The sequence below is a fragment of the Anabrus simplex genome, chromosome 4 (assembly GCF_040414725.1).
Source record: "Anabrus simplex isolate iqAnaSimp1 chromosome 4, ASM4041472v1, whole genome shotgun sequence".
Taxonomy (NCBI): Eukaryota; Metazoa; Arthropoda; class Insecta; order Orthoptera; family Tettigoniidae; genus Anabrus; species Anabrus simplex.
The window spans coordinates 361094313-361121718 of record NC_090268.1 but is presented as its reverse complement, the minus strand read 5'-3'; the positions used below and the strand labels follow the sequence as shown (position 1 = coordinate 361121718).

The window sequence follows — 27406 nt, the reverse complement described above, 5'->3', positions numbered from 1 at the left end:
GGGAATGGAACTCCCCTCTACACAGCTGACCTCCCGAGGCTGAGTGGACCCCATTTCAGCCCTCGTACCACTCTTCAAATTTCATGGCAGAGCTAGGAATCGAACCCGAGCCTCTCGGGGTGGCTGCTAATCACACTACACCACTGAGGCGGATATATATATATATTTTTTTTTTTTTTTTTTTTGGCTGTTCTAGGCCATCAGGGCTGCTTCCGTGGATGTTTTATAAGCAGGGCTGGATGAGGACAGAATTATTGGGGGTTTGAATCTGCTCGACTGAGCAACAGCCTGTTAATGCAGTAAATGTTTGAATAGATGGACTTCTGCAGTAATGCACATTTCAGCACACCACTGAACTGACTTTCAGGCTCGTAAGCATTATAGATGTTATGGATTCACAGGCTTCTGTAATACAGCTTTGAAGGATTTTAGGATTTTCCGGCTGCTGAGTGTACACTACATCTTCAAATTGCCCCCACAGGATGAAGTCTACTGGCATCAAATCGGGCGATCTAGCAAGCCAAGCGGCAGGTCGTCCTCTTCCTATCCATTGACCGGGGTGTGTATCATTCAGGTAACATATGAATAATAACACAGTAAAGGTTTCCACCTATTCAATACTAATATGTATTTATAATATTATAAATTACATGGAGGGAGAGCTCTGTCGTGATGTTACCACACGGTTACCCGCTCACCCAGGCGTACATCCTCTAACAGCAGTAAATGGTAGTTGGTCTTGAAGAAATTGTAGGTACCGGGTTCCTGTCAAATAATCCTCAAAGTAATATGGTCCATTTAGGTGATTGCCCAGTATACCACACGGACATTTCCTCCCCATCATACCTGAAATGCTGCTTTCCTTACCCAGTGGGGATTTTCAACACTCCAGTAGTGCATGTTATGATGATTCACAAAGCCATTGTTATGAAATGGTGACTCATCTGAAAATAAAATGTGAGATACAAACGCGGTATCATTTGCCACTTGCGTAAGTATCCACGCACAGAAATCAACACGGGTTTTGAAATCTTGTCCATGGAGCTCTTGATGTAGCTGCAGGTGATACGGACAAAACAAACTGGAATGCAAGGTTCGTACAACAGACAACTTGCTGATGTACGCCTTTCGTGCTACTGCCCAGATACTCGTGAGAGGATTCCTCCAGAAAGTATCCAAAACCATCTCAGCAGTCTCACTGGACGTAACTGGTGTCTCTTAACAGGAACTGTTCAGGAAAGTGACGAAGTTATACACAAACATCGCTCCACCCTTCTAAATGTATTTGCGATTGGTTGCCGTTTGTGTGGAAATCTTTTATGGTACAGGCGGTGTGCTTCCTATGCGTTCTGTGTTGCTTCACCATAGATGAGGAGCATGTCAATACTCATCTGTTGAATAAGCGAAGAAAACCAGCACTGCTAGGCTACACCAAGAGTCAGGCCAGTGCACACTGAACATGTATGCTGCATGCTATTGGTTGAATGTGGCATGAATGGCCCTGTATTTGATCCTCAAAGCTTAAAATGTGAATAAAAATATTTAGCGCTGGTGGAATTCGAACCCACTTATCAACAGCACATGCGTGAACACACGACTATTGCCTCGAGCTTATCAAGAAAGCGTACTTGGTGTAAAACTGCTTCCCGCTTCACAAGTTCTCACATGTTTTCTATCAATATGCCATCGCCTTTAACGTTAATTTCATATCCAATCGCAAGCTTCTAATTGGCACGAACTCTTTACATAACCGTACGACAGTTTGATGCATTGTGTAAATACTTGTCGCATACATGTTTTTGTAAAAGTCTTTACTGTGATGACGCCGTAAGTGCTTTAAAGGTGAATATAGCGTGGTATATGGCAAAGGAGAATTGCCCATCAGACCACTGACATTCTTTAGGATGTCTAACAACAGAAAAGGTCAGGCACAGCGGACTCACCTGGTATATTAGTGCTCAATTTAAATACGTAACTTTAGATCAGTATTTATTTCATTGTCTTAGGTTATCTTTAGGGCTTTTCATGTGCAACTATTTAATCATGTCAGCACCTGATGCTAAGGGTGTAGTTCCCAAAAAAAAAAAAAAAGATGGATTTTAGTCGCGGAACTCCTCTCAGGAACCAATCTCGTGAAATGTTGTGTAATGTGAGGGAATATTTTGAGAGGGATAAAAGTAATGGGGCACCGCTCTTGCCTGTTGCTGAAGTGGTTCAGACAACAGCTGAAGCCACAAAAGTCAACAGGAGTACCGTAATTAACATGGGGAATCGAAAATACTTTGCTGATCAACAAGGAGCAGGATCATCCAGACTTGAAACTCCTGGGAAAAATAAAAATAGGTCTAAGACGGTTACAGAATTCGATTCATTTCAGCAAGATGCTATCCATAGGCACATTTATTCCTATTACCACAGAAGAGAACCCCCGACACGGGAGTAATTACTCTGTACTCTTAATAAAAACGGTCGCTTTCAAGGATCTAAAACTTCAGTGTGAAAGGTAATGAATAATCTTGGATTTCAATACGAGAAATTTAACGGGCAAAGATGGACAGGAGTGACATTGTGATGAGGCGGTGCAGATTTTTGCAGGAAATTATACAGGAGAATTTTTATAATTTTGTGTGGCTGGATGAAACATGGGTTAATGCCTCTCATTCACGGGGGAAGGGCTGGACTGATGAGTCTGTAGAGGGGACAGTGGCAGTACCTATAGGAAAGGGGGAAGAATAATAAGTCATACACACCAGTACGCCACAAGATTTTGTTCACAACTAAGTATTTATTTTCCACCTAGTCGATACAATGAATTGCCTAAGGCAATTTAATGGTTAAAAGTGGTACATGTTTCGTATATTATCATCCTCAGCCACGTAACACTATTTAGATGAAAAATACATAAATTGACAAAGTAATGCTTTGGAGGAAGTGTCCTTAAAATTAACATAAGATTGACAACATTAAAACAAACAAAAATTTCAAGAGAAAATATATAAATTATTTCTATAATTGAAAGCAGTTGTCAAGGAAACACTTGTACAATATTCCATTGAGAATATGAGGCGTGTAGTTTCAAACACGACCAAGTCCATCTATTTCATGTTCTGATGTTTTGACATCCATGGATTCCTCTTTACAAGATAAATACAGCGGGAACGAAAGTGGGTTTCAAATCTGGCCAGATCACATTTAAAATTGGAGCAAAGAATGAGGTTTCATATCAAACTCAGCCAAGTCCCTGTTAACCCGCACGGGCCAATAATCCTGCGCTATCCAGTCACATGTTTCCTTCCGGTAATATGGCAGCCTGATGTTTGTTCGAGTCACATGTGGTGGTTTTGTTTGCGTGTATTTTAATAAATATTTTATAAATAATAAATATATACATAATTAATTGGTCATTTTTAATAGTATTCATATTTGCTGTGCAGTAAAATGGAGGAAATTAATAAACGCCGTACCAGAAAGCGGCAACGTGATCTTTGCCCCTTGAAGCGGATGAGGGGAAAAACAGCTGAGATGAGTACAATCAACAACGTGTTGTTAGTGGTGATTTAATCAAGGCTCGGTGATATGTTTTGAAGGCGCGGTGGTATTGAATAGCTATAATATGAAGAATATACATTGAAGTAGCTACATGAATCCATATATTTGCAAAATATACACTATGTAAATGTTAATTAGCCTCTACATTGGTTACAATGTTGGGTAATTTTACACAAACATAATGTTTAAAATAATAATCTTTAAAGATTTTTCACTAAATCGTATATCATTTTTAATCATATTTGTTCTAAATAAAGTCAAGATGAACACAGTTGGAAAATAGGCCTAATCTAGATTTTTTTTTTTTTTTGCAGGTATTAGGCCAAATTTTCTAATCTAAGTTTCAAAGATGGCCAAGTCCTCTTACGTAACTTTCAAAATTGGCCAAGTCCCACAGTTAGTTTCAAACATGGTAAAGTCCAAATTTTAAATACATTTTTCAATTCATATAATATATTTAGACTGTAAAAATTATATGGTAATGAATCAGAAGCCTCTGCTAAGCAACATAAAGATTAAAGTGTCTGAATATATATGAATTAATAACCTAAACAAGGTTTTTGCTTCTCCTGAAAAAACAGCTCAACGGACTTGGCCAAGTTTGAAACTATACGCCTCATATGTCCTAATGAATATAAATAAATAAATACTTAGTTGTGAATCTATAGAAGTGCGATACGGACCATGAAGCTAATTTTATGTAACAAGATTTTATGACTAATTGCCTTTACGTGTTTACATCCAAGAAGACTGGAGATTATCACAAGGAGATGAATAACACCATCTTTCAGAAATGGTTTGAAGAGCACTGATGTGTAACTGCCTGAGAAGAGTGTAATAATAATAATAATAATAATGGACAACGCTCCCTACCATTCAATCATTCTTGACAAAGTTCCAACAATGGTTGCTAAAAACTGTGATTTAATCAAATGGTTGAAGGATCACAACATTCCTGTCAGAGAGAACGTGCTAAAATGAAAATTAATAGATCTTGTGAAGCAGAACAAGCCCCAGGTCCCGTTATAAGTGGTGAATGACATAGGCAGGAGACATGGTCATAAAGTGATCTGCCTTCCCCATTACTACTGCTACTTTAATGCAATTGAACTGATTTGGGCTCAACTTAAAGATTATGTCGCCACTAATAACAGACTTTTTTCATTTGCGGAAGTTAAGACTGGAAGAAAGCTGTTAACCGCATCAAAAACTAAATTAATGATGCTTGGGAGAAAGAGCATTGTGGAAGAATATGTTGAAAATGGTATCATTTCATTTAACTAAGTGGGAGCGAGAGTTTAACTGACAATGACTTGGACAGTACCAACTTTAATGTAAGTGGTGTTTTTTGGAGTGTACACACCTGGAAGGGGTAGTGTTGATGCAGAATTATTTGGCAAGATTAATCAGTTATGTGGTAAATGATGTAGAGAGGAGTGTTATTGTAGTGAGTGATCTCAATTTACATAATATTAACTGGGAAGATAATGAAAATGGCAGAAAGCATGGCAACAAATTGCTGGGAAGGACAACTGAATCATAAAATGATGGAACCGACTAGAGGAAAAAATAATCTAGACATGGTGTTGATGAAAACAAGATGAGCTCTGTAGATTTATGACAAAGGAGCAGTGTTACAAAAATGTTGCCAACTTTGGGCTGAGAAGACCGACTTGGGAGTAAGGAGACGAGATACTCGACTATGTTGTATGTAATACCAATATAAATGGTCCATTATTGGACATTATAAATTTTCCAGCTAACTCGTTCCTGGTTGCCAGCGTTTCCACCCCATTGTGCTAAGTCGGGCTCATCAGTTGGTAAATAACACACCCACCAAGACGCATGGCTAGTGCATAACATACAATAGTGCATACCGTGGAGGCCACTGCGTAGGCTATTTGGAGCCACCGGCCATGCCAATGCACTATGAGAGATTTTGTCTCATTACCAAAAATTGATGCCTGCGTGGCCATCAGATGATATAGATGTTGATTCCCATAGGGAACCTGAAATATTTGTCCTGATTGAGTACATTTATAATACCAATATAAATGGTCCGTTATTGGACATTATCTGTATCATATGTTATATGTTTCAAGCTGTCTGTGAAGATGGTCTGGAATTACATTAATAGATGAATAAGCTTGAGGAAAGCTTTTAAAAGTAGGAAAGATCATAATATGAAAATAAAGTTGGAATTCAAGAGGACAAATTTTGGCAGGTATTGTTGCCATTGATGCTTTCACGGCCTGTACTTTGACATGATGTAAGCTTTTGGGCTTATGCCGTGTCAAGAATATAAGGTAAAATTCTTTACATTTCGTCATCAGAAGAAAATCTCGACTGACCTTGAGAAAGGCTTCTAAAACGGTGAGCTTTGAATTTAGACGTTACCCAATAGAAGTGGAAATGGTATGTTCATTCATCACCAGATGGCTTCTCGGATGCTGTACAGCACTAACATTCTAAGCGGAAGCTGTCGGAACCATCAGAATCAGTCTGAGAGGGTCATACAGGCGTACGCCTGTTATGTTATGTGGGATGATCCGGCACTTAAAAACACACAATATCACTGAAGGGGAATCGTCACAGAAAACACCTCTCGCCTGGCCTGTATCACAAGAAGCTATCCTGTCGACAACAATTGCGAGGTATCCAGGTAGGTGTACATCCTATTTATAGTTATTCACAAATTATGCAGGGTTATTCAGCTTAAGATGTCCACCTCAAATAACTCGTGAACCATTTAAGATACTGGCATTGTATTTTCACTTTCGTTACTGGTATTAAGGGGCTCATAGTTGAATATTCAGTACATTTCTAGGCTTTTGACAAAATTTATCGGCACACATGTTTCCATTATGAGAATGCTGATGGTATACTATGAAGCTCAAATGTAAAGAGGAGAAGAATTCTACCTAATCAATACTTGTTTATTATTGTTATTAAAAATACAGGACTGGTTTTGACCCTAGCGGGTCACCGTCAGCTGGACATACATATACATATAACACATCGTGCAATTGCAAACATTACCATATCTAAAAAGGAATATCATGTGACGGTAACATATCATAGTTACTGGGACGTCGCGCAGATTGCAGCCCTGGAGAATGGGTCTTGAGAGCATTGCCCATCACTAACCTGTAGTTTTAAATGGTACTTAAGTTATAGCTGATGATGTCCACAATACAAGGACGAAACATGTACTAGTTGATTTTAATTAAATAGATGTTTGTATTGTAAGGTGGGACTTCTGTGACCTCTTTTATAAGCTTTACAGTGACAATATGGAAACATGAAGTTTGTAGTATGTATATCTCTTACAGCACTCAATGGATTCTTAAGAAGAGATCATTGAATTCTAACTAGTTTCTAAACTCCTGCACAAAATTGTTCAAAGTACCACTCTTCACACTTTTGGGACGCATCTTATTTGTTGAAACGAGAACCCATGGTTGGTTTATGTTTTAAAACTTTGGTAGACCACTGTCGTTTCAGGTTAAATTTCCTACTAAGACATGGACTAGTGGAGAGGCAAAGGAGGCTTAATGAGACTCTTGATGGCTCCAGCCCCCTGTTGTCCGAAATGATCAGGGAATTCTTTTCTTGAAACAGAATAAAGAGACAAGGGTACACTAACTAAATTGTGTGTTACTGATTTGCCGCTTCCTCTACAACTAGTATGCACCAGGTGGAGTGTGTGGCTGGATGTGACATGCTGTTATGCAGACAATTTTGAGCTTATAAAATCAGTCCTCGAAAAGTCAAGCAAAGATGATACCGTATACATTAATGTATCTTTAGAAGCTATTTGTGGAAGGGAGTTCAAGCCAATTGCTAGAACTGCCAAGCATCAAAAATGTGGGCAGGAGACATCTAAGAAATAGAACATACTGCCAAATAGAGGAAATATGTACTTATGAATAAATATGCCAGAATATGTATTTAATTATAAAGTTGGCCAAAATATGTAAATAAATAAAATATATTTAGTTGAATAAAAAGTAATTAAGCACATAATTATCCTAGCCTTACTGATTAATTACCAATGAATAAGAGTGCAAAGAATGCATAGAGAGCGCAGGATGTAAGGATAAGCAATGTGAAGCACGCTGTTGCCAACCATTGGGAAAATTACGAAAAAAGTACCTTGTTCTGATTAATTTGCATGGTACTGTATTGGGTAAAGTGCTAGGGCTAGCAGGAGATTTAAAAGGCCAGTGGGGAATGGGATAATTCACAACACAGTGGGGATTTCTGACAAAAGAGTAGCGTTACAAAAATGTTGCAAAGTTTGGGTTGGGAAGAATTGAGAGAAAGAAGAAGAGCTGCTCGGCTAAGTGGTATGTGATACAATTCTTTTAGGTTTGCCAATTGCCACCTTTTCAATACAATAAAAATATATTACAAACTTACATATTTATTATGATGTTTACATGGTACATGTTTCGCTCTTTTTTGTGAGCATCATCAGCAAAACTATCATTAATCTAAGATTGTGTAAGATTATAAAACAATTCTATTGGTTCAAGGTTACTCTTATAAAACTAATTGACACTCTTATAACATTTTAAAAGTCATACAACAATAAAATTGTCTTAAGTTAACACTTTTTGTCTAAAATCTTCTTCAGTCCAAACATTTTATCGCCGAAACTCATCCCGTGAACATCTTTTAAAATTGTTTAAAAAATAAGAATAAAATAAAAAACTTTGAAATCTGGCTAGTTGTGTTGGTTCCCGTTGCTTAACTTGTATAATTATCATTAAAACTTCATAACAGTATTGAATATTTTCTGCAGTTGATAATTGTCGTTATGGTCGATAGATTTGTTCTCGTTGCTGGAGTAACATTTATAAAATATATTTATATTAATTTATATTATCAATGGGGTAAAATTGTTCGTGAACAAACTTGTTGATAAAACACTTTTTGATGTGCTATTGGATTTAAAATGTTCTCGAATGTTCCATAATGGCTCGTTGGTGTATCTGTAATGAAAGATAAAAATTATATGTTTATGGTTTTGATTGTGTTTCTGTATAACATCTTATATAATTTTTATCTTTCATTACAGATACACCAACGAGCCATTATGGAACGTTCGTTAAATCCAATATCACATCAAAAAGTGTTTTATCAACAAGTTTGTTCACGAACAATTTTACCCCATTGATAATATAAATTAATATAAATACATTTTATAAATGTTACTCCAGCAACGAGAACAAATCTATCGACCATAACGACAATTATCAACTGCAGAAAATATTCAATACTGTTATGAAGTTTTAATGATAATTATACAAGTTAAGCAACGGGAACCAACACAACTAGCCAGATTTCAAAGTTTTTTATTTTATTCTTATTTTTTAAACAATTTTAAAAGATGTTCACGGGATGAGTTTCGGCGATAAAATGTTTGGACTGAAGAAGATTTTAGACAAAAAGTGTTAACTTAAGATATAATTTTATTGTTGTATGACTTTTAAAATGTTATAAGAGTGTCAATAGTTTTATAAGAGTAACCTTGAACCAGTAGATAGAATTGTTTTATAATCTTACACAATCTTAGATTAATGATAGTTTGGCTGATGATGCTCACAAAAAGGAGCGAAACATGTACCATGTAAACATCACAATAAATATGTAAGTTTGTAATATATTTTTATTGTATTGAAAAGGTGGCAATTGGCAAACCTAAAAGAATTGTATCACAAGTAGATCTTCAATACGGACAAGGAAAATGAAGTTTATAACCTGCAAAATAAGTGGTATGTTCCGAGCTGTCAGCAGAGAGATGGCGTGGAATGACATTAGTAGACGAATAAGTTTGAGTGGCATTTATAAAATGAGGAAAGATCACAATATGAAGATAAAGTTGAAATTCAAGAGGACAAACTGGGGCAAATATTCATTTATAGGAAGGGGAGTTAGGGATTGGAATAACTTACCAAGGGAGACGTTCAATAAATTTCCAATTTCTCTGAAATCATTTAGGAAAAGGCTAGGAAAGCAACAGATAGGGAATCTGCCACCTGGGCGACTGCCCTAAATGCAGATCAGTATTGATTGATTATTGATTCTTTTATTTCATCCCTTATCAGTTGCAAAGTGAAGAACTTTCCTTTTTGTTGCTAGTCATTCTCCATTGAACCCTGCATTCAAATCTCAGTAGGACCCTGTGACATGACAGTGCTTGACAGACAATGCATTAATATGCTTTTCAAATATATTTCTGCATCGGGGCTGATTATCAGAATTATTTTGTCTTTTGAAACATGACTCAGTCCTGGTCCAAATATCCCAGTACTTTATGTGAGGTTGCAACAACAGCAGCAGCAGCAGTTTGTTTATGTAGGGATTTTACAAGACAAGTACCTGTATTCTCTTATCAGATGACTCGTCACCCCTGCCAACAGGCCAAGTCATGCTTGGATTATGCAGGTCCCCCATGGTCAGCTCTTATGCTTAATGATACAAAAGGCTACAATTGTTACTACTATCACCACTTCTACTACTGTTTTGTTACTACCTATTACCTATTCCTCTCTCACTATTGTTTCAGATGGTAAAATCAATCAAAATCTCTCTGCACTGTACTTTACAAGAAATGTTCTCTATTTGTGCTCTTTTTTCTTTTCTTTTTTTTTTTTTTTCTTTTTTAATCTAATGTGACCCAAAGTGGATTTGCCAGCAACTCAGAGTAACTAATAGATTTGTTTTACAGACTAATACTACATACTAGTACTAATAATCTGGTAACCTTCAACCTTCTTTAGATAGTTTTTGCATAAGCTCTTTACGGGATGAGTTGTTAGAAAACTAGTTAAAACCTCTATGTGGATTTTTACTGAAACTGATGGAAAACTGATCATTTGCATAAATAACTGTAATTTCCTTTTGATCCTGTTTCCAGCTCCTTGCCAAATCAAGTATGAAAGAGTAGTTCATAAAATCTGCCACTACTGTACCAGTGCACTGAAGTACTGCTTTGGATCATGATGCAGTCGAAGATATGAATGGTTAGTGGAATGATAGTCGCATAGTCACAAAGAAAACCTGGCATCCTTTGCTTCGATAAACATATGTTTCTTACAAACAAATATTTGAATGTGATAGTTGTTGAAGGCTGCCATTTGATTTTCATGAAAACAAGACTAGCAAGAACAACATTATAAATTTAAAATATTGACTCTTTATTGTCAGAATGATTTAATTGTGGTATATGATAAAATTAAAAATGCCATAGTATCTGTATAATTGAGATATCAAGAGAAAGGTGATGCTATATAAATATACCTATAAAGTATTCCTTGATGGGGATAGCTGTACAACAGAGGAATTTCAGAATTAAAAATATATAAAGCTGTTTTATACAGTGGAACCTTGGATTGCGAGCATAATTCGTTCCGGTAACATGCTTGTAATCCAAAGCTCGTATATCAAAGCAAGTTTTCCCATAAGAAACAATTGAAACATGGATGATTTAACATTTCTAAAACAAATTAAACTGCACTTTACCTTACAATAGAATCATTGTTGATGTGAGGGAGATGAGAGATGACATGAGAAGAGTTACTGTGTAGCACAAATTTCACTAACGGAATCACTGCTATCTGTTGGCTAACTGGAATTGTTTTCTTTTCGTGCAACTTTAATGAGGAACCTGTCCAATGACTGCTGCTATTGCCTTTTTGAGGCTTTCATGAAAATGTGACATTGCATTGTCATTGAACAGATTCATCGCTCGCACTGCTACAGCCTTATTCGGGTGGTGTTTTTCTACAAAATTTTGCACCGTATCCCACATTTTGCACTCTTCCAGAATCTCAGTTGAAGTGAGATATTCCATTGACTTTTCCTCCTCTTCTTCCCCGGACAAGATCTCCTCCATAAGCTCCTCCTGTTGTTCGCGCTGTAAGTCCATCAGTCCGTTGGTGGGGAGTTACTGGGTATATTCTTCCACGAGCTCTTGAATGTCCACGTCATTCACCTCCAGCCCCATGGTCTTCCCTAAGGACACATTTTCATTGACAATCGGCGGCTCATTGTCACCAACAATCTCCTCAAAGTCATGTCCAAGAACACAGTCAGGCCACAGCTTCTCCCAAGCGGAAGTGAGAGTTCTCTTGGTGAACCCATCCCAGGCTTTATCAATGATCTTCGGGCAGTTCACAATGTTGAAATGATTTCTCCAAAACTCTCGGAGGGTTAGATTTGTTCCTTCGGTCACTTCGAAGCATCGCTGAAATAATGCTTTTGTGTATAGCTTCTTGAAGTTCGATATGACTTGCTGATTCATAGCCTGGAGAAGTGTTGGGAGGTAGGAATTTAACCTTAATGAACTTGAAATCCTCCAGTAAGTCATCTTCAAGGCCTGGAGGATGAGCAGGAGCATTACCCATAACTAGCAAGACTTTGAGGGGTAGATTATTTTCTGAAAGGTATTTCTTTCCTTACAGGACCAATGACCTCGTTTATCCATTCAAAAAATTTTTTTTTTAAATACGAGTGACCCAAGCCTTAGTGTTGGACCTCCACATAATATTTAACTGGCTCTTCTGCACCTAACATTTCTTGAATGTTCGTAGATTCTCGGAATGATACAAAAGCAGGGGCTTTACTTTTAAATCCCCGCTCACATTAGCACACAATAACAGGGTTAAACAGTCTCTCATGGGCTTGTGACCGGGCATTGAATTATTTTCTGCTGTAATATAGGTCCTTTAGCATCTTTCTCCAAAAAAGTCCCGTTTCATCGCTGTTAAAAACTTGCTGTCGCAGGTAACACTCGGTAACAATGAGCTTCTGGCACTCAGCAGTGAATGCTTCAGCTGCCTTAGCATCTGAACTGGAAGCCTCACCGTGCCTCACAACACTATGGATGCCATTTCTCCTCTTAAAGTTAGCAAAACATACCCTGCTGGCCTTGAAGCATTCTTCGACTTCTGTTGACATACATGTACTACATGGTAATTTACTTGCTAGGTCGGCGTACAATGTCTTTGCCTTCTCGCAGATTAAATTCCCGGTCACAGTATCGCCTGTTAGTTGCTTATCATTTATCCAAACGAGAAGCAACTTTTCTACATCTTTCCAGAACACGCAGCCCTTGCTTTGATACTCTTGTGACTCCTTTTTCTGCATCTACACCTTTTATTTCTTCTTTCTTCTTTAATATTGTGCAAATCGTTGAGGTAGACTTGTTATAAAATCTCGCGATATCAGCCACACACATACCTCGTTTGTGCTTTTCGATCATACCCTTCTTAACTTCGATCGTAATCATCTACTTCTTCCGACCGAATTCCTTTTTAGCCTCTTTTTTTTTTTCATTCACTGGGCCCATTGTTGCAGAACAGTTATAGCACTAATGAAAAAAAAAAAAAACATGTACACTAGTACGGTGTTGACTATGCGAGCGAGGCACGCCAAATGAAGTCCAGGGCGGGAGATGATTACACACACTTGCCCAGGAAAGAGAGAGGCAGGGGGGGAGGGGAAAACGTGGGCAGACGTGACGCTCATATTGCAGAACCTCACTCGCTTATCAAGTTACAATGTATTTAAAATGTTTGCTCATCTTGCAAAACACTCGTAGACCAAGTTACTCGCATTCCAAGGCTTCACTGTTCCAATAAAAATAATGTGGAAATTTGAATTGCATTACAGTACATTACTATCACTTGGATGCTGTTACCGTATTGTACCCTTTCATCTGGGGCAGCTATCCCTTGTGGATTTTCTCTCTAAATATCACAATAACATTAAATTGTGAAAAATTCACTTCAAAACTAACTGCTTAATCCCTTTTCTTGTGTGTGATAAGTTGGATATTTTGCATATGAACTTAAAAAGTACTTTTTGTATGTGGGAGAATATGAATAAACATTTTACTTGAAGGAGGTGTAATGAGTGCTGACTTATTATTATCGTAAGTTAAATGTTATATAAGACCATTCAAAGCATACTATTATTCTGTAGTGCTTCTAATTCATTTGGTCTGGCTCCGTGGCTGAATGGTCAGCATTGTGGTCTGCAGTTCAGAAGTTCCTGGGTTTAATTCCCAGGTAGATCAGGGAGTTTAGCTGTCAATGGATGACTCATTGTTTGTGCTTGTCCTAATACACACCTTTTCATATACACACAATACACTGCAAACCACCGGGCGAGTTGGCCGTGCGCGTAGAGGCGCGCGGCTGTGAGCTTGCATCCGGGAGATAGTAGGTTCGAATCCCACTATCGGCAGCCCTGAAGATGGTTTTCCGTGGTTTCCCATTTTCACACCAGGCAAATGCTGGGGCTGTACCTTAATTAAGGCCACGGCCGCTTCCTTCCAACTCCTAGGCCTTTCCTATCCCATCATCGCCATAAGACCTATCTGTGTCAGTGCGACGTAAAGCCCCTAGCAAAAAAAAAAACACTGCAAACCACCAAAGAAACATGCAATACTGAATGCATTCCTCCACATTGAGTAGTGTCAGGAAGGACATCCAGCCATAAAACAGGCCAGCTCAGTAGAAGGAGAAATTATTTTAATATCTTTGTTTAATTTAGGATTGTAAAAAAATGCTCCTTTTACTAACACTGTATGAAGCATCAAAACATTTTTTTTCATGAGAAACATGCTGGATTTTTTATAAAGTACAGTACACACCAATTGTTCAGTTAAATTGTGTCCAAAATATTTTCACAGTTCATTCTGTACTGATCTTCACTGCCTGAATGTGTTCCTAATCCACTGGCTATTACTTTGTCATTATGACAAAAGTGCTGCCATCTGCACTTCCTTACTATTCCTTTTCAGGCTGTAGGGGATAGTGGATAGTAAACATGTATTCCTTACTGCTTTGTGTTAGCCCAGAGGATACTTCTGTGATGTGAACTTTTCTGGTTACTGAATATCTGTTTAATCATTTGATAGAATTTTGAACTACTGGTGCAATTAGAGAGAAAGAAAGCTTTGTTTTTCTCGATTGTGTAATCGGTTATTGAGCATAAATGATAAAGAATATTACAAAAAATGCTATTGGAAGTATTTGAAGAAGAAAAGGGAAATGATACCGCTGTAATTGGTAATATATCATACTGCTATGAAAAATATTATTAACAGGAATATTATCATAATTTAAATTCTGAACAATCACATGATGACTCTTTTCCATTAGAAAGGTATCCTCAATTTCTGACTGCCTTCCTGTACAAAAACTACTGGATTGGCAGTCCCTTGTTCAGCAATATCTTACAAGGAAATAGTACATATAAGAATAGTTAGAATAGGCATTTTGTCAGTGTCTTGTCATAATTCATAAAGAGATTCTGCTGATTAACACACACATCTACGTTGTATATGGCAAGGGTCCCATGCTCTGGAACCATACTCTAATTGTGGAAAGAGAGACAGTTTAGTCAATGGATGAAACTCCAGAAAATGTTTGCACTCCTTGTCATGATATACTTTGTTTATGAGGAGTTGAGGGTCATGCGTAGAATGCACACACTCCAGTTGATACAAGGAATCTCTTTTTTACTGACTCAGTGTGCCAGCAAATAGTTAATTACACCGGCCAATGGATGAATGAATCAGCTTTGCTGTTGTTATGAAATTCGATCACTACTAATCTGCCTTTAAGGCTGTTCCCAGGTAGCAGAGTCCCCATCAGTTATTTACCTAATCGTTTCTTAAATATTTCAGAGAAGATGGAAATCTATCAAACATCTCCCTTGGTAAATTATTCTAATCCTTAATTCCTCTGCCTATAAGCGAGCTTTTGCCCAATTTGTTCTCTTGAATTCTAACTTCATCAAATGATTCTCCCTACTTTTAAAAACTGCATTCAAGCTATTCATCTTCTAATGTCATTCCACGCCAACTTTGCAATTTGCTTTACATCGCACCGACATAGATAGGTCTTATGTCGGCGGTGGATAGGAAAGACCTAGGAGTGGGAAGGAAGTGGCCATGGCCTTAATTAAGGTACAGCTCCAGCATTTGCCTGGTGTGAAAATGGGAAACCAGGAAAACCATCTTCAGGGCTGCCGACAGTGGTGTCTGAACCCACTATCTCTTGGGCGCAAGCTCACAGCTGCACGCCCCTAACCGCACAGCCAACTCGTCCGGTATTCCACGCCAACTCTCCACTGACAAAAACTTGCGTAAAAATCTCTTCAAAAGAAAACATGAGGTCAGTAATGCTGTGGATTGACCTTGTGTTTTCTTTTTAAGAAATTTTACATAACTTTAGTGCAAGTCATTACAGACCAAATCATTATCACATTTAATTCTCCACTGACAGTTTGAAACAGACTGCTTAGTCAGGCAGCTTGTATCCTCAGTCCCAAGTCTTCCCAGCACAAAGCTTGAAACATTTTCGTAACACTACTCTTTTGTTGGAAATCACCCAGGATAAATCGTGCTGCGTTCCTTTGGATCTTCTCCAGTTCTCACTTCAAGTAATCCGGGCAAGGGTCTCATACACTGGAATCATACTCTAATAGGATTCTTACCAGAGACTTGTATGCCATCTCCTTTACAAAAGTCTTTTAATGGAGGATAGGAATGAAGTAAGGTCTCCCTCAATCTACGTTAAGGCATGGTATGTAAGTAAGAGGGAGGAGAATGAAGGGGAGAAGTTGTGGAAGACAGGTAAGCTGATGTTTTATGGGGAAGAAAAATGAGGCCTAAGGTTCTCATCAGGAAGTAAAATGAGTCACTGCAGGTAGAACAGCAGAGGGGAGATGGGGAACAGGGAAGTGTCCCAGGGGAGGGGCAAGGCAAGAGGAAAGGGAGTAGTAGGAAAAGGAAACTTACGAGTAGAGGATGGGAAGTGGAAAGTGGAACAGGGTTGTGAAAGGGAGAAGGGAAGTGAGGTGAAAATATGCTCTGCAGCTCTCAGAGAAGGTAAGGGAGGCCAGGAAAGTGCGGATCTAATGAGGTGGTGGGGTTGAGGTTCTGGTCGTGGGCAACTCTTGTTAGACATGTGGGGAAGGTGCGTTGTGGAAAGAGAGGTACGGTAAAATAGAGGGAAAGGAGGAGAGTAAGAAAAAGGCAGTAATTTTCCACATTGGTATCAACAATGTAAGGCAAGCAGAAATAGATACTAACATAGTTGAGGATGTATGGGATATAGTTATGACAGCATGGGAGAAGTTTAATGGAGTGGAGATTGTTATCAGTGGGATACTGTGTAGGAGGGATTCTAACTGGAGGGTGATTTGTGATTTCAATTAGATTATGAGTGGGTATGTGGGAAATTGACAGTCCTGAAGATGATTTTACGTGGTTTCCCATTTTCACACCAGGCAAATGCTGTGCATTTCTTTATTTTAACAATTTGCTTTACATTGCACTGACACAGAGAGGTTTTATGGTGATGGTGGGACAGGAAAGGGCGGAGTGGGAATGAAGCAACCTTGGCCTTGTTAAGGTACAACCCCAGCATTTGCCTGGTGTGAAAATGGGGAAACCACGTCAAATCATCTTCAGGGCTGCCAACAATGGAGTTCAAACCCACTATCTCCTGAATGCAAGCTGATAGTAATGTGACCCAACCCGTGTAGCCACTAGCTCTATATTATTTAGATCCTAATGGGTGGACAGGAGATATGCTCAGATGGCCTTCACTAGAACCTCAATGGTATCTATAGGTTAGGGGGGTTTGTTTAGATGGGTTGTGGGGAGGTACATTCAGGGAAACGGGGTGGACAAGGAAGCACTGATGAGAGTATAGGGAGCTGGTAAATAAGAATGACAAAGTTAATATTGCTAAACTGTAGACGTAATGTAAAGAAAGAATAGAATTATGTGATTTAATAGATGTATTTACCAGATATTCTAATGGGACTTGAATCATGGCTGGGAAGTGATATTATGGATGAGGAAATTTTCTCATGGAACTGGAGTGTTTATCATTGACACAAGACTGGAACAGTAGGAAGAAGCGTATTCATACTGGTGAAAGAAGAATGTGTAAACTAAGAAATAGTGAAGGATGAAAAACATAAATTCCAGGTGTAAGGTTCATGTATAAAGATATTAGGCAACTCGATGTTTTCGAGGTGTACAGGCTGGGAAGAGGTGACACCGACACCAAATTACATGATAATGAGGTATGTGGGGAAACGACACAGAAAGGAATGATATGTAGCATGTGATCTCAATTTACCATATGTTAACTAGGAAAGACAACTGAATCAGAAATTATTGGAACCTACTTTTTTTTTTTTTTTTTTTTTTTTTTTTTTTTTTTGTTAGTGGCTTTACGTCGCACTGACACAGATAGGTCTTATGGCGACGATGGGATAGGAAAGGTCTAGGAGTTGGAAGGAAGTGGCCGTGGCCTTAATTAAGGTATAGCCCTAGCATTTGCCTGGTGTGAAAATGGGAAACCATGGAAAACCATCTTCAGGGCTGCCGACAGTTGGATTCGAAGCCACTATCTCCCGGATGCAAGCTCACAGCCGCACGACCAACTCGCCCGGTTTGAAACCTACTAGAGGAAAAATGTATTCTAAATATAGTGCTGATAAAACCAGATGAGCTTTATTTATTTATTTATTTATTTATTTATCATGCCTTTATAGAGAAACTGAACTGACAGATGGTATAAGTGATTACAAAACTGTTCTTTGTCATAGTTAAAAATAAATGTGATAGAAAAGAATGTTGTAAAAGTATTTGCCGTATGCATAAAGTTAAGTAAAAGGTCTTTTACTTGGAATTTCAAGTAAATACTTGGTTTGATGTGCAAAAGAATGTAGTAAATGCTAGTACTTCAAGTAGGTAGTAAAAGGTTCGCGACCAGGCGAGTTGGCTGTGCGCTTGCATCCGGGAGATAGTAGGTTCGAATCCCACTATCGGCAGCCCTGAAAATGGTTTTCCGTGGTTTCCCATTTTCACACCAGGCAAATGCTGGGGCTGTATCTTAATTAAGACCACGGCTGCTTCCTTCCAACTCCTAGGCCTTTCCCATCCCATCGTCGCCATAAGACCTATCTGTGTCGGTGCGACGTAAAGCCCCTAGCAAAAAAAAAAAGTTCGCGAATTTACGTAATATTCCAGTGAATACTTACGTCATAAGTATAAAAGGTAGGGTTTACTTAATACTTGAAGTAAGAGGTAGCTAGTTTTCAAGTCTATCCTGTAGCAATGTTAGAGGTCACATGAGTTGTAATCATTTTTATTATTATTAACAAATACATCACAATTAGGAAATATCCTGGTGGCAATGGTCACTTACAGTAGTGTGCTATTTTTTTTTGCTAGGGGGCTTTACGTCGCACCGACACAGATAGGTCTTATGGCGACGATGGGATAGGAAAGGCCTAGGAGTTGGAAGGAAGCGGCCGTGGCCTTAATTAAGGTACAGCCCCAGCATTTGCCTGGTGTGAAAATGGGAAACCACGGAAAACCATTTTCAGTGCTGCCGATAGTGGGATTCGAACCTACTATCTCCCGGATGCAAGCTCACAGCCGCGCGCCTCTACGCGCACGGCCAACTCGCCCGGTACAGTAGTGTGATACTAAGGTCAATTTAAAACATAATTACCCAAGAACAACAAAAACAAAAGCGCAACAAGCAATTCCATGGAAAGAAAATATTACAAGAAACATTACTAGTTTAACATTCTTAAGTACATCCAGTGCTTAACATTATGGTTTACATTACTATAGGTTGAGCTTACTACTAGCTTAAAATTACATGTGATAATTTATTTAATCGTATGGTGATTTTATACAATATATATACAAGGCAAAACCAAACTTTAAGGTCCATCCTTCTCAGCCCTTCAGTTAAACCAGGTGTGAGAGCAAACAAATCGTCAGGAGTGCCAGGGTACAAATGAAGAGGATAGCGTTGGACCAGGTGCTCAATCGTCTGTTCTTCCAGGTTACAGTCACACATTGGTGAACTGATCCAACCCCACTTGTACCTGAAATAATTGCAACAACCATGTCCAGTCCTTAACCTGTTGATACGGCACCAGAGGTTCCTCGGTAGGTCAAAACCGTTTGGCTTCTTTGTGGGATCAAGATGGTGGACACTTGTTCCCAATGTGTTTTTGACCACTCATGCTTTCAGCCTTTTATTTAGGTCAAATCCATCTGCAATGAGTTGCCCTGCAGTGACACTTGCTGGTCTTCTTGAGTGCAGTCGCTGCAGTGACGGATGACAGAATTCTTGGTACAGCGGCAAAGGGGGTGATGCAAAGATTTTCTTAGCTTCCCTTAGTAGAGCTTGCTTCCGCCTTAAGTGAGGTGGAGGGATGTGACTCAGCACAGGTAACCAGTGACATGGAGTTGATTTGATGGTACCAGTAATGCAACACGTATCATTCAGTTTTGTGTCTTAAAACTTAAGACATAAATTTAAAACATAACTACCCAACTACAACAGGAGTACAGCAAGCAATTACATGCAAAGAAAATATTACAAGGAATTCTACTAGTTTAACTTTCTGAATCCAGCATCATTGTATAAAATTTCATACACAACTTATTTCCAGTGCTTAACACTACGGCTTACAATACTATAGGTTGATCTTACTACTAGCTTAACATTACAGTGATAGTAAAGTTAAAAACTCAGGTAATTACCCAACAACAACATGAGTACAACAAACAATTCCCTGGAAAGAGAATACTACAAGAAATACTACTAGTTTAACATTCTAAATCAAGCAGAAAGTCACAAATTCAGTGTCCTTAACACTGACGATGTTCATGCAAGTGCAGGTTCCCATAGTGTACTGGAAACAAAGGGAAAGTACCCCTAGATTTTACACAGCATTATACCGAATTGAAGAGCACCCTGTCAGCATACTCACTGAGACTTTCTTGGGTTCTTCTCATGAAACTCGAGGAGGGGGCCTTTCACCCAAATAGAAAAGGGAAGTGTTTTTGTGGTACATTGGTGACCCCGGTTCTCAAGTTGGAGTTGGTGATGATAAAGGTGTTCATCAGTAGGCAGAACAGTTTCAGAGATAAGCAAAAAAATGCGATGTAGTCAGAGAATACGGGGTAACATATGCGGACCATGTAACACTACAAAACAGATGGTTCTGCTTCAACAACAACTTGCATATTATATCAGCCTATGATTGAACATAATAATTAAGCCAACAGTGTACAGATATCAGTTGAATTACATCAGGGGACAACGAAAACATTGAAACAAAAAAGCCTCCAGCTCAAAAACTGTTTTAACGATCACACCTCATATTTTTAATTTTCATCACGGTTTTTAAGGTAAACCTTTTTATTTTAACAAGCACTTCATATTGTGTGTCTAATGTCTTTAATTTATTATATATATCTCACTGAGAATGACCCTATCTCAGGTTGAAACGTATCTATTTCAAATTTCATCTTAATTGGATGTAAATATTGTAGTATTGACAAGGAGGATAATCAACAGAGTTTTGTGCAGTTTTGTAAGAAGCATGGAAAAGAGTAAGACCATGGTGTTACTAGAAGAGAAGGGAATTATACAAATTAGAGAACAAAACTTGAATTGTGGATGGATTCAAGTACTTGGGAAGCAAACTGATTCATGATCTAAGGCTGGACATGGAGATCAGTAAAAAGATTCAACAAGGAAATGCATTCTACCAGAGTGAGAAACCTGGTGAGGAAGGAAGGAACTACCACTGAAGTGTAAAGAGGTGATGTATAAGATGTACTACTGCCCAGTACTGATATAGTGTATTCAGCAGACACCTAGTCACTGTCAAAAAGACAAGAGAATAGTATCCAGGCCAGTGAAATAGAATTTTTTAGAAGTTTGATAGAAAAGACAAGAAAGAACATCAAGGTCATAGGGCTCATGCTGGGTGCAAGGGGCACCATTCCTAAGTTACTGGTCACCTATTTACGACGCTTTGGTGTACCGAATGAGACCATCGTGAGCTGGGGCATACAAACATTGAAAGCCTCGATAGCAAACTTGAGGCATCACCTCTACGCTCCATCCACTTAATTACATCAATTAAAGTAATTTATTTGCTGCTTCTTTGTTTTCTTTATATTATCAATAGAATGATTTTTTTTTAATACTCTGTACAAAATTTAAATTGTATGATATTCTTTGTTGGTTTAGCAACCTCGGTCATTTTGAGGAAGAATAAATATTATTAAGAAATGAGGATGTCATGAAGTATGAGCGGAAAAGCTTTACGACAGAATGGAGGAAAATAAACTTATATGGTATGGACATGTTAAGGGGATGGAAGAAGGAAGAGTACTGAAGCAGACAATGGAAACTCGGATAGAAAGGAGAGCAAGAGAGAGACTCAGACAAAGTGGTTGAAAACATCCAAGGATAGTATAATTTGAAGAAATCTGGATTGGAATTCCACTAAGGAGGAACAACGGTGGTTGGATAGATGAAGATGGAAAGGTTCCATAAACATCCCCATCCAGTGGGAGCTGGACAAGAGATGATGATGATGATGATGAGTAAGGATGTAAAGGATAGTGCATAAAAATCTCTGGTAACACCCTAATTAGTTTTGGGTTCCAGTGTATGAGACACCAGGATTAATTGATTCGAGAACTGGAATAGATCCAAAGGAAAGCAGCATGATTTGTTCTGATGGACTTTTGACAAAATAGTAGTGTTGTTTACAAAATTTTCTCTACAGAAAATGTGTAGATTTTTCCATCTATTCAATACCATTCCCCCTATCACTACCTCCTCTACTTTCACTTTATCTCAGTAGTGGAGCTCCAATTCCTCTTCACTCCACACAACAGCTGTTTCATACACCCTGTTATGATCAACAAAGAGTAAGTACATTACATTCTCCAATTTGTCATTGTTTTGTTTGTCTTATCTTTTATTTTGTTTTTCTACACCCATATTCTAATCGCCAAATTAATTTCCTTTTTCAAGACAGTAAACAAGCTGACTAATTTGATGATAACCTGGAGAAGTCAACATTCATAATAACCATAATCTTCAGTTTTAAACCATGATACTTTGGTGAGTAATTTAGCACTGTATGGTTTTTCAGAAATTTATCTCAATTCTATCATTCTACAGTGATATGACAGCAGCTGTTATCGGGACCAGCTCTGTTGGAGAGCCATTTCACAACAATTCTGGTGTTGAGCAAGGCTGTATGATTGCCCCCACTTTGTTTTCGTTATATAATGCTGCTGTCATGCAGCTAGTCAAAGACGTTCTTCTTCCGTGAATACAAATAACTGATAGGATGGATGAGAAACTCTCTAATTGAAGCCATCTAAGGGCAAGGACTCTTATACTTTCTTAGCATGAGTTAAGTTACAGTATGCTGATGATAATGCAGTTGTAGCTCAGTCTGAATAAGAACCAGAGTTAATCTTGAATGCCTTTTCCTCTGCATACAAAAAGATTGGTCTCAAATTGAGTACCAGTAAAACACAGATTCTCTACCAATCAGCCCGTGGGGAAGGACAGACAGATCAAGGTCTTCATCAATGGAGTGAGCCTTCTAGTAGTAAACACCTTTCCTTACCTTGGCTACATCCTCTCATCAAGCGCAAATATACATTTGGAAATCCAATTTAGAATCAGCCATACTGGAGCATCCTTTGCAAAACTAAGATCTTGAGTATTTGATGATTATGATGTCAGTGTTGCAACAAAGATCCTCATATACAATACAGTTGTAGTTCCCAGCTTACTATATGGATCTGAATCCTGGACATGCTACAGACAGCATATTGAAAAGTGGGAACAATATCTCTAGCAATGTTTAAGGAGAATTCTGCATATAACCTGGCAAGACACATGCACAAATGTCCTTGAAGAGGCACGATCCCCATTATAAGTAGCCATGGTTTTAAGATGCCAGATACGATGGACAGGACATGTAATATGCATGCCCAATAATCACATTCCCAAGCAAGTGTTTTACTCTGAGTTAACAGTGGGTAAATGTTGCTTGGGAGGTCAGAGAATTTAAGAATATAATTAAGGCTTATATGAAGATGTGTCACATTGATGTTAACAACTGGGAGACCTCAACCATTCATCCTGGTGGCCATTAGTTCATCGCGGCACACTATTTTTTGAAGAAAACCATCATGGAATAGCAAACGATACGAGGCAAATCTGTGCCTCACATATTGAGCTCTACAGTCACCTATGTATACAGTTGAGCAAAATTCCACCTATTCAAGACAATATATATGACATTCAAAAACGGTATATGTTTAGACCCTAATTGGGCCTCCTTCAGCTGAATAATTTGAACAAAGTTTATAGCTAAAACAAACGTGTTGAAAGCAGAATTAATATTTTATCACCAACTATGTTTTACGCTTTAGTTAACAGTGCGTTAACCAACTATGTTCAGCAGAAGAAGGCCCAATATGGGTCAAAACATGTACGGATTGTGAATGTCATATATACCAGGTGGCTCTCGAACGCCATACTTTCTACTTATAAATGCCCCGCATACACAAGTGATGAATGGGATGATAGATAGATAAGAAATGGGTGAGCCCTGTCTTCGCAGAGCTCCACACGTAGGTCTATGAAGACCCTTTGTGCCCCTTAAACGGGTTTGCCTAGTCCAGCCCTAGTGCTCCTATAAAGGATACCAGTGTCCGGATATTGGCATTCCTGATATCTTCCAGGCTCACAAAATGTGAGCCAAGGTATCGATGTCTAGTGCTTGCAAGAGCCTCGCACTGACATAATACATGCGCGGAGGTCTCCTCCTCCTTACCGCATCTTCTACACATCGGATCCTGGGTGATTTTCATGATGTGTAGGTGTCTCTGTAAGGTATTGTGGCCTGTTAACAGTCCAACTACCATTCTCATTCTGGTCCTATTCAAATTCATTAGGACCTTTTTATAACTTTGGCTAGGCTCTTTGATAAGTTCACGTGCCTGCCTTGCTATAGTTATGAATGGGATGTCTACCAACTGATTTTCACAGGGGAACTACTGCAGCGGGCAGGTTACGTCAGAATATAAAGATATGAGAAACGGAGTGTCGCTCGCAGCATGTTACTCAGCGCTGCCGGTCTAATGCACCCTTGCATTAGTAAACATTGTTTTCGACCGCATAGTTCTAGGCTGGTATATGGTACAGCTGCACTATATTTGCTGTCTGCATATCAGCAATTGCTAGTGTGTTCAGCAGCGACGAATACACAGACATTATTTTAATTTGGACAGTCTGGTCAGAATGAAACAGAAGCTCCAAACAGACGTATACCTTCTACACACGTACTTCACCGCACAGTATTAGTTTTGGTTTCATATAAGCAACTCTTCCATCGAGTGGAATGTCTACACGTGTATAAATTAATAAGTTATTAGATTTCCTTTTCTGCATCTTTGGCGTGTCTACAAACAGTAGCGGTGATTAGGGGGTGGGGCGAGGATGGACAGTGCCCCCCCCCCACTTTATGGAGTAAACATTACATTTTTATTCCACTTTAGCCAGCTGGAACTAGGAATTATTGTAAAAAAAGCTGTTTGTACAAACCTTGTTATCTTGTCTGCTAATTTCTTTGCTTATTTTCTTTAATTATTAACATAATTATTGGCGGAAATACGCACAAAATGCTGTCCGTCGCGGCTAACCAATTTGTATAGCAGTACGGCAAGTAGTGGAGACTTTGCATGTGCTGTGAGGAAGGGTATTAGGGGTACATATTTTTGCCGAGGTTGTGGCCACTGAGTTATAATTCACCCACTTGCCACGCGCATTCACCAATCTGGCACTCTCCTTAGTGTCTGTTAGTTTCATAGTGAGTATTCAAATACTAAATGATTTTTAATTGCATAATCATGCATAATCATAATTATGCGGGGCGAGGTGGCCTTGGGGTTACGGGTGCGGAGCTCTGAGCTTGCACTTGGGAGATAGTAGTTTCGAATCCCACTGTCAACAGCCCTGAAGATGGTTTTCCATGGTTTCCCATTTTCACACCAGGCAAGTGGTGGGACTGTACCTTATTTTAGGCCATGGTCACTTCCTTTCCACGTGTAGCCCTTGCCTGTTTCATCGTCACCATAAATCGTATCTGTATCAGTGCGACATAAATCAAATTGTAAAAAAAAAATAATAATTCACTTGTAATCGTATTTCAACAGGAGCAAATGCCAACGTTCCTAAATTATTTCTTTGTGTTATGTTATTTATTAAGTAAATGCCCCGTAGTATATTTGTGAGACCTGGTGACAATTTTATTATACAACATTGAATCAAAATCTCAAAAAAACTATTACGAATAATCCACGAGGCAGATTAATTACATTTATATATAAAATAACATAATGCAAATGAAATAATTTAGTCTGGTGAAAGTAAAGTTGGTATACTCTCGTGTTGAAATTACAATTAAATATATATTTTTACAATTGACTTTACGTCGCACTGACACAGATGGAACTTATGGGAAGGAAGCAGCCGTTGCCTTAATTAAGGTACAGCCTCAGCATTTGCCTTGTATGAAAATGGGAAGCCACGGAAAACCATCTTCAGGGCTGACTACAGTGGGATTTGAAACCACTATCTCCCGAGTGCAAGCTCACAGCTGCGCACCCGTAACTCCACAGCCAGCTCATCCGGTACAATTACACAGATGTACAGCATGATTATACATACATATATACATTATCATTATAGACTGTTATGCCTTTCAGCATTCAGTCTGCAAGCCTCTGTGAATTTACTAAACGTCGCCATAATCCTCAATTTCAACTAGTGTTGTGGCCTCATTTAGTTCTATACCTCTTATCTTTAAATCGTTAGAAACCGAGTCTAACCATCGTCATCTTGGTCTCCATCTACTTCTCTTACCCTCCATAGCAGAGTCCATTATTCTCCTAGGTAATCTATCCTCCTCCATTCGCCTCACATGACCCCACCACCGAAGCCAGTTTATGCGTACAGCTTCATCCATCGAGTTCATTCCTAAATTAGCCTTTATCTCCTCATTCCGAGTGCCCTCCTGCCATTGTTCCCACCTGTTTGCACCAGCAGTCATTCTCGGCATGATTATGCAATTAAAAATAATTTAGTATTTGAATACATAACAGACAATAAAGAGACTGCCAGACTGACGAATGCGTGCGGCAAGCGGGTGAATTATAACTCAGTGGCCACGACCTTGGCAAAAAAAAATATGTACCCCTACTACCCTTCCTCACAGCACATGCAAAGTCTCCACTACTTGCCGTAGCGCTATACAATAAAGGAAAGATTTAGCATATAAGACAACAAGGCTTGTACAAATAGCTTTTTTAAAATAATTCTTAGTTCCAGCTGGCTAAAGTGGAATAAAATGTAATATTTACTCTACAAAGTGGGGGTGGGAGCGACTGTCCTTCCTCACCCCAGCCCCTAACCGCCGCTACTGTTTGTAGACACGCCAAAGATGCCGTAAATGAAATCTAATAACTTATTCATTTATAAACGTATAGACATTCAACTCGATAAAAGAGTTGATTGTATGGAACAAAAACTAATACTGTTCGGCGAAATATGTGTGTAGAAGGTGTACGTCTGTTTGGAGCTTCTGTTGCACTCTGACCAGGTTGTCCAGCTTAAAATGTCTGTGTTTTCACCGCTGCTGATCACACTAGTCATTGCCAATATGCAGTCAGCAAATATAGTGCGGCTGTACCACACATCAGCCTAGAACTATGCGGTCGAAAACGATGTTTACTAATGTAAGGGGTGCGTTATACCGGTAGCACTGAGTAACATGCTGCGAGCGATACTCCGCTTCTTATCTTTTCATATTCTGATGTAACCTGCCCGCTGGCAGTAGTTCCCCTGTGAAAATCAGTTGGTAGACATCCTGTTCATCACTTGTGCATGCGGGGCATTTATAAGTA

At 38.8% G+C, this 27406-nt stretch overlaps 1 protein-coding gene across 3 annotated transcripts in view; it reads left to right on the top strand.

The window, feature by feature from the left end:
• Nucleotides 1-27406, top strand: part of LOC136871990 (microtubule nucleation factor SSNA1) — a 258249-nt gene that overhangs the window by 135358 nt on the left and 95485 nt on the right. The window contains exon 4 of one of the 3 annotated variants that reach the window (XM_067145776.2): nucleotides 10475-11869. The exons of the other annotated variants lie outside the window; for them this stretch is intronic. The gene's annotated coding sequence lies outside the window, so the exon portion shown is untranslated. Of the gene's footprint in view, nucleotides 1-10474; nucleotides 11870-27406 lie in introns of those variants that run through there. 3 annotated transcript variants of the gene reach the window in all.